The following is a 7996-nucleotide window of genomic DNA, read 5'->3' on the forward strand; positions in this document are numbered from 1 at the left end:
AATAGAGAACCTTTGGGAATTAGTGCAACAGGAGATTCCCATCATGCATGTGCTTCCCAGATATCTGCAGCAACTGTGTGATGCTATCATGTTAATATAGACCAAAATCTCTGAGGAATGTTTCCAGCACCTTGTTGATTCTGTGCTGTGAAGAATTATGGAAGCTCTGAAGGCAAAAGGTGAACTAAAAAAATACACATGCATCAATGTATTTAGCTGCTTCGGCATTTCTCCCGATTTGTCATATAGTTTTCTACAGCAATGCATTTATGCATCTTATGATATCTTCACTGAATTCAGAATCTCGGGAAACTGAAATCATGATTCGGCGTCTTTTAAATCGGTGCGTAACCTTTCAAATCTCACTAAAGTGCCGTCATTTTCTCACCACCTCCCCAGCAACCAAATTACACAGGCTTAAAGTCGCCCTTGCAAGTGTAATCCTACAGTGAAAGCCTGCTATCGGCTAACCTGCTCTCACTCACCTTCCCTATTCCGCAACAAGGGAGAAGGAAAGCGGGGAGGATTAGGATGCAAAGAGAGTTCCCTAATCTGTGTATTAACAGCAACCAATTGAGTCGGGCTGTCTCGGGGAGGCAGAATTTGGGAAGTAATCTAAAAGTGTCTCATTGTGATGTGTATAAAAACCCCGCAGTCTTAATTGGAAAGGAGAAACTCTGATACACCTAAATGTCTCGTGTACACACTGTTGCTGTCAGCATTGCACTAGATCAGCAGTAACGTAACACTTTGCCTTTGATAAAACGTAAATAAAGCTTGAAAGAGAGGCGCAGAACAATGAGATCCGTGAGCGCCGATGTATGTGTGAGTCTGTGTGTGTGTGTCTTACAGCCAAGCTCCATCTGTATGAAAAAATAATTGGCTCTTAGTTCTGGACCTAGAACTTATTATTAGACTGCTGCCTTTGTAGATGAAACTGCAAATTTAGAGGGGCACAGAATGTTTTTCTTATTATTACACAGATTCCGAATGGCTGCTTCACCCTTTGAGCCCCTGGCTTTCTGCACACAATCATGTTGATTGTGTTATTTAATTTCACTTTCACCTTTATCGTAATTTCTTTTTCTGTAGAAGACCTTTTTTTTCTAAAAAGATTCAACTTTCTGTCCCCAAAACAAACAAACAAAAAAATACAAGCACTTTCTTTTTTTCTTTCTAATATGTCCGAGGCACTCTCCTCCTGCTAAGCAGTCACTTTAATAATTGACCGGGCAAAGGGATGCAATCACACAAACGCACACACACACAGGTTCACACGTGCGCATACACAGGTGAGTGATGCGGGGACAGGTCTCTACAGTACACGGCCACTAACTCTGGGGTCAGAGTGGAGTCAGCTGGATAATGGATGAGCTTGAAAGAGGCAGCTGACAAATCTGTAGCACTCCCCTTACACCCTGTCTATCTGCCCGGGTGCATGATTTTTCCTTTTTGTGCGTGTTTGACAGTATGACTGTGTCGGAGGAACAGAGAGAAAAACTGACAGTCTGATGAGCCACGTTTGGCGACACAAGTGAGCGGGAGAAAGACTGGGAGGCGAAAAATAGAGCAGAATGTCCTTTTGATTTATTGTGATGGCGGCATCTGAGGGCATCGAGAAATTCCTCTTAAACTTAGATGATTGCACATTAAACTTTGGCCCAGATTTTTTTTTTTTTTAATACAGCAGCCTTGCTAAGAAGAGCGGTATTAACAGCATGATCAGTCAAGTGAAAAGAATACATGGGAGATACGCTTACTGGACACTTTTTTTAGTTAGACCCCGCTAATACTCCTTCAATTCTTCAAGGCCAAATTCTGAAAAGAAACTGAGACTCATTTTTTTTCCATCTTCTGGTGTCTAATTTTGGTGAGCCTGTGTGAATCGTAGACTCAGTTTACTATTCTTATCTGAATGGAGGGACCTGGTGTGGTCTTGTGCTGCTGTAGACCACCTGCTCCTCATAAATGCTCTTCTTCATAGCTCAAGTGAGAAGAGGCTGATTGTTACTTTCCTTTCCTATCAGCTTAAAGCATTTAGAGGCATTTCCACCCAGAGAACTGTTGCTCTCCTTTTCAGGCCATTCTCTGTAAACTCTAGAGGTGGATGTGTGAGAAAATCTCAGTAAATCAGCAGTTTCTGGAATAATCAAACCAACCAAAACAATGCTGCGTTCAGAGTCACTTAAATCAATGCTCTTCCCCATTCTGATGCTCAGTTTGAAGTTCACCAGATCATCTTGACCATGTCTGCGTGCTTAAATTCACTGGCTAATTGGCTGATTGGATATTTTGTTCAACAAGTACCTAATAAAGTGGCCAGTGGGTGCATGTGTTTGTTCATTTTTTACTAGTAGATGAGAGGAAGATGCCATGCTCGGCACAGAGTGGGGAAATCAAGCATCAAGTCTGGAGGCAAGGAGAAACAGCTGACAAGCCTCCACCCATCAGCACATATAAAGCTAGCTAGTTAACTTAATACCATTCTGATACAGAGTATCTTAAAATGTAGCATATCGACCTATTCCAGTGTGTGGATTTGAATGTTTGAATGTTTCCTAATTTATTTATTTATTTATGTTTTTTTTCATTCTTCAGATTGTAATTTGATGGTCAGACAAAACAACAAAACAAGCTACATTTATCCCTTGAAAAAGACTTTTTTTCCCTTCAAGTCATTACTGAAAACAAAAATCTAAAGATCAAGTTCTGGATTTAGATTTTTCCAAATCTCGTTAGAGGACAAAGTGGAGCAGTAGGACAGGAGACATCTGTCAATGCACTGTCTTCCAACAGTCATTGATTACAGCGAGTCACGGTCATTGATCAATACTCCTTCTGTGCCTTCAGCCTCTGACCACAATCTTTAGCATCTGTATATTGAGGTTAGGGCTGCTTTTTCACACGTCTCTCAGACGCCTGGGAGCGCAGGCTTTTTCCATGTATACACATTCAGTGTTATTTTCACCATCAGTCTGCTGATAAAAAAACACAGATGTTTTAGGGTGTTTCATTGTTATGAGAAAAATAGTGCAGATCGCACATTTGATGACATACATAAGCCCCACTGTGTATCCAGACATTATTACCACTGTGATATCAAAACAGAATAAAAATCTTATGTACAGGGAGGATTTTCTGAAGTATTTCTTCATCAAAAAACAGAAGTTAACGCTCTATATTTGTTTTTTCCCCTTTAATTTTTTTGCATAGATTGAACAAGGAAGTTATAATGTATTAATAATGCATTAGTACTGGTGAATTTTGTTAACAGAGTCAGGGTAATGAGAAGGGTGCTGATCTTCTCTTAGTTTCTCTGAAAGGGAATGAGCATATTTTCCAAATGTTGTCTTCGTCTTATAATAAAAGTGTCATCCTGCATTGTACATACTAGGGTTGGATTTCCCCAAAGTTTGCTTAATCAGTTCTTTCTAATTATACTCTCTCATGTGAACCACTTTGATTTCACTTGCAAGTGGAACAGGTTTAAAGTTCTCAATGCGATCAAGACGCTCACAGCGGTCGTCTAATTCAATAACGAGTGTGTAAATTCTTTACTGTGATGCAAACTTCTAAAAAAGAAAGCAGACCTCATCTCCTCTGTAATCTCTCTCGCCGTTTCATTTTTGCCTCCAAAGTTAACTGACTGCTCTGCTCTTACAGTGTAATTGAACATGAGCATCCACAAGGCCAGATCGTCTAGACGCTCGATTTCAAAGGCCTTTTAAAAACTTGAATCAATAAAGTTGCCGTCTTATCAACGCACAGCTTCCCTAGACGTCTGGCCACAAGAGGCCTCGTAACGTTGAGCTCGCACAAACGCTAAAACCCTGTCGATTATTGGTTACCACTGTGCCTCTCTGCATGTGCAGTCATCAAAATAAGTGAAGAAGAGCCTTCTCAGTGAGAAGCTCTCATCATTTTATGTGATTACGTTGCTTACACTTACTGAACAATGTTGATTTATGTGCAGTCAATGTGGGCGAAATGTAAAGAATTATTTTGAGTGGCAATGATATTTCCCAGTGTTTTGAATGCTTCACTTGAATGTGACATCTCAAAACCCCAAAGTTTTATAGATTTGGCAAACAGTGAACTGGAGGCTTATCATCAAGAGGCTCAGCTGGTAAGAGACAAGGTTGGGACACAAGCTTTGAAATACAATAAGCTGGTGTTTGTCACAGAAACGGCTGATCAAGCTCCAAAAAAGTCAAACAATGAAGTTCTGGGAAGGTAAAAGAAGTCAAACAAACAAAGGCCACTCGGGCCTAGCTATTAATTAATAATGGTTACATGGTTGATTGATCAATTTTGTCTGCGCTGAGTTGGTTTTATTCCCCTATTTACCATCTCTACCTTCATTACGTCTGTTTCCTTTTTTCTTTTTTTTTGCCTTTATTTGTTTTTATAATGTTGGCGTTATTCACTAAATTGTTTTGTTTTAGGTTATTTTTAAGATCTAGCCAGGGACTATGGATGAAAATTAGCCAACCGCTAACTCTGGTGCATTTCCAGCATAGTTTATTAATGATCATTACCCCTGTAAAAAATAAAAGAAATCAAATTAAGTAAATAAAACACAACTATCTAAGACAATATCTGTCAATGGCACAGAGACACATGGCAGAAACCAACACAACTTAACTAATACCACAAAAAAACAAAAAAAACAAGTAGCCTAACAGTTACTTTAACTTATCACTGCCAAATAAACTAAACAATATACTTAAGGTAACTGATTCCAGGTACAGTCTACTTGTCATCAGCTCAGAAACAAAATGGATATTAAAAAAACACAGAGAAAGAAGTAGAAGATTAAATAATGTGACAGCAATGACTGGACAAAAGTGAACTGTTAATGCAAACCTCAAAGCACGCTAACGTATTTCTGATAAATATGTTTACATGAAGCTAAAGATTGTGTGTAGAAGTGTAAAAGTGTAAATCAAAACTGCCTTGTTGTTTTGTCTGGTTACTAACTTTATAGTAGCAGCCCTGATACAGCCATGTACAGCTACCATTTTCCATACGTAATGTCATATAACTTGTTTTGTTGTATGCGGGTGAGTGTCAACAATTTGCAACCACACCTTGCTTGAGTATTCGTCTTAGTATCACATCTGTCATTTAGTTTAAATGCGTTAAGAAAAAGAAACTGTTTGCTAGGCATTTTCCTGACCACTCAATGTTCACATCAGTTTCTCTTTGTAGTGTCGTGTGAAAGAAAAGAAGATTTTCCCAGGACCGCATAGAATCCTGTGAAAAACTAAGTACACTCTAGGGTTCAGAAGCTTTAGCAGCAATAACTTGTAAAGATTGTTCCTGAATGACTTTCTCTTGACTCCATCTCTCTTCTTTCCAGCATTGCTTTAGTTCATTGAGGTTTGCGGGTATTCTATTATGCATATCCCTCTTAAGATCTGTGGACTTTGACTGGACCATCGCTACACCTTCGTTTTCACTCATTCTGTCGTAGATGTGATGTTGTGCTTGGGAGCATTCTCCAGTTGCATGACTCAGTTTTAGCTCTCCGCCTCACTTTGGTATACAGAGGCGTTCACGGTTAAGTCAATGACTGCAAGGTGCCCAAGTCCTGTGACTGCAGAACAAGCCCAAAGACTGAGGCCTGCAGAGTCTGAGATGCAGCTCTTGGGTTTTCTGCAGTGTTTTTTCTAAACAATGCAGAGTCTGACCTTGGGGTGAATTTGCTTGGACGTCCACTCCTGGGAAGATTGTGGCACAACACTGACCTCATTTGGCTTCAGACCTGCAAACTGCCAAAAGTTCTAACTTAGATTAATTAGAAAGCGACAAGAAATTCATGTAGCAGTTCAAATGGTTGTCAGCTTATTAGGAATGACGGTTACTCTTTAGCTGTAGCTCTCCTGCTCTTTATTTCATCGGATTTGTAGAATTTCATCTATGCACGCTTGTTTAAATGTACCTCTTGGAATTTCATTATTACATTACACATTTCTTCTCTGCTCATAAAATCCGCAGCACAGACTTTATTTGATATAACGCTCAAAGTAGCAGCGTGTACTTTGCCTTACAAATGCCCCCACAACTCAACAAAAGTCTTTACTCACTGTCGTTCCAAACAGCACGTCTCTTTGAGTCATGTATTGCAGCTGATGGTTCCCCCCCTGTGTGCGTGAGTGCACGTGTGCGTGCGTGCGCTGAGGCATATGATTCATTTACAGTGGAAAACGTTGTGTTTTCCGAATACTATAAATACCTCCGTCAGTGAACTCCGAACATGGATAAATTATTTCACAACTGGGGCAGAAGCACATTACACCACCGCCATGCTGTGCAAGATGTGTGTGCAAATTAAAAAGGACACAGTATTATGGATAATGGAGGATACACAACCAATCCTATGGCCGGGCACCGGCAGCTAAGGAAGAAGCATTTGGAGAGAAAGTCCTAGCCGCAAGCTCTGATAACAAGAGAGTCACTTTAGAAGGAAATGTTAACAATAGCTTCATTGGCAGCTGATACCTTCAGCACGCCCTTGTTCTAGCTGAACTGGATATTATTATTAAGTACTGCATGTAGTACTTAATGAACCCCAGCAGTTAAATAACACAGCAGAATGTTGACCTGTGCACTATGTTGTGTCTGTTCTTTGCACGTGTGCTAGCCTGCTGCTATTAATAGCAGACCTCAGTAGCCGACCCTGCATTAGCACATGTTGTCAGTCATCACGCCAGATTATGACCTATCAGACGCTGCCATCTGTGAGAGGAGGGTGGGGTTTTCAGCTAACTAACTTGGAGACTGGCAGGGATACATAACTTTTATTTGCATATATGTACAAGTCTAACTTAATTTTTCCTAGTAACCTGTTCATTTATGCTTTGTGATTCTCTCCCGTGTCCTTTGGGCACCACTAAACCACAGACAATCGCCTACGTAAATGCCACCTGTTAACAGGCACGCATCCACACATATGGGCATACGGTGCACCCACGCCAGGGGCCAACTTGAGGATAATTTTAAATCCGCTGGCATTTTGTGCATACCTCCACCAGAGGCAAGCTGGTGTTGGGTTTGTTGAGGCCCCACGAGAAGCACTAATCCTGGGTTGTTGCTGGCTGTGAGGACCTGGAAGCCCAAAACCAACGTGTCAAACACATAGTGCACCCTCACAAAGGTCACAGTCTCCAGGTTGAGTGCATGCAACATTAGCACAGCAATATTCATCTCTCACACTGCAAGCCCTGAAATGCATGCCTAGACATAGACTGCTCTTCCAGACTCTGTTGATTTGAATTTAAAGGCGTTTTAAGCTGTGCAAGAGTCCAGTTATCAGGAAATTATATTTACATATGCATGACTTCTTATGAAAAGGGAGAGTCGGAGAGGGTGTGGTGCATTTCTGCATATTAGGCAATAGAACAGCTGACAGTATGGGTTGTACACACACGCACAATGAGACTGCTGCTTTGTCATCGAGTGTTTACCACTTCCTCCTCCTCTCCACACGTCTCCTCCCCCCGTCTGTATATAGTATAGTACTACATGCTCCAGTTGACAGCTCATGCCGAGCCAGCACATTCCACATTATTACTACTTCAGATGTTTGTGGCTCAGAAGAGTGCTGATTGGCTGAGCTGCCTCCGACACTGACGCCACTGGAGAACCAATAAAGAGCTGGCTCTGGGAAGCAGACAGTTTAAAATGAACTCCCTCTGTTGGGCAGTCTAGAGAGAGGCTCAATTCATCTGTTTCGATAGAATAAAAATGTTTTAATGAAATTAAAGGGTTTGAATTGGACATAATCCCACCAGCCATTATATTAACTTATCAGTTATACAAACCCTTCCTGTCCTACTTCCCAGTTTCACCTCTTCTTCAGTCACTTATTCTCGCCTCCACTTTCCAGCAGCATTAATCAGACAGAGGCTCTGCTGCCATACAGCCTGTCGCTGCCACACGCATGAGTAGACACAGTAACACAACTTAGCATTTGCTCACTGTTACACACAAA

The sequence above is a fragment of the Oreochromis niloticus genome, linkage group LG22 (assembly GCF_001858045.2).
Source record: "Oreochromis niloticus isolate F11D_XX linkage group LG22, O_niloticus_UMD_NMBU, whole genome shotgun sequence".
NCBI lineage: Eukaryota > Metazoa > Chordata > Actinopteri > Cichliformes > Cichlidae > Oreochromis > Oreochromis niloticus.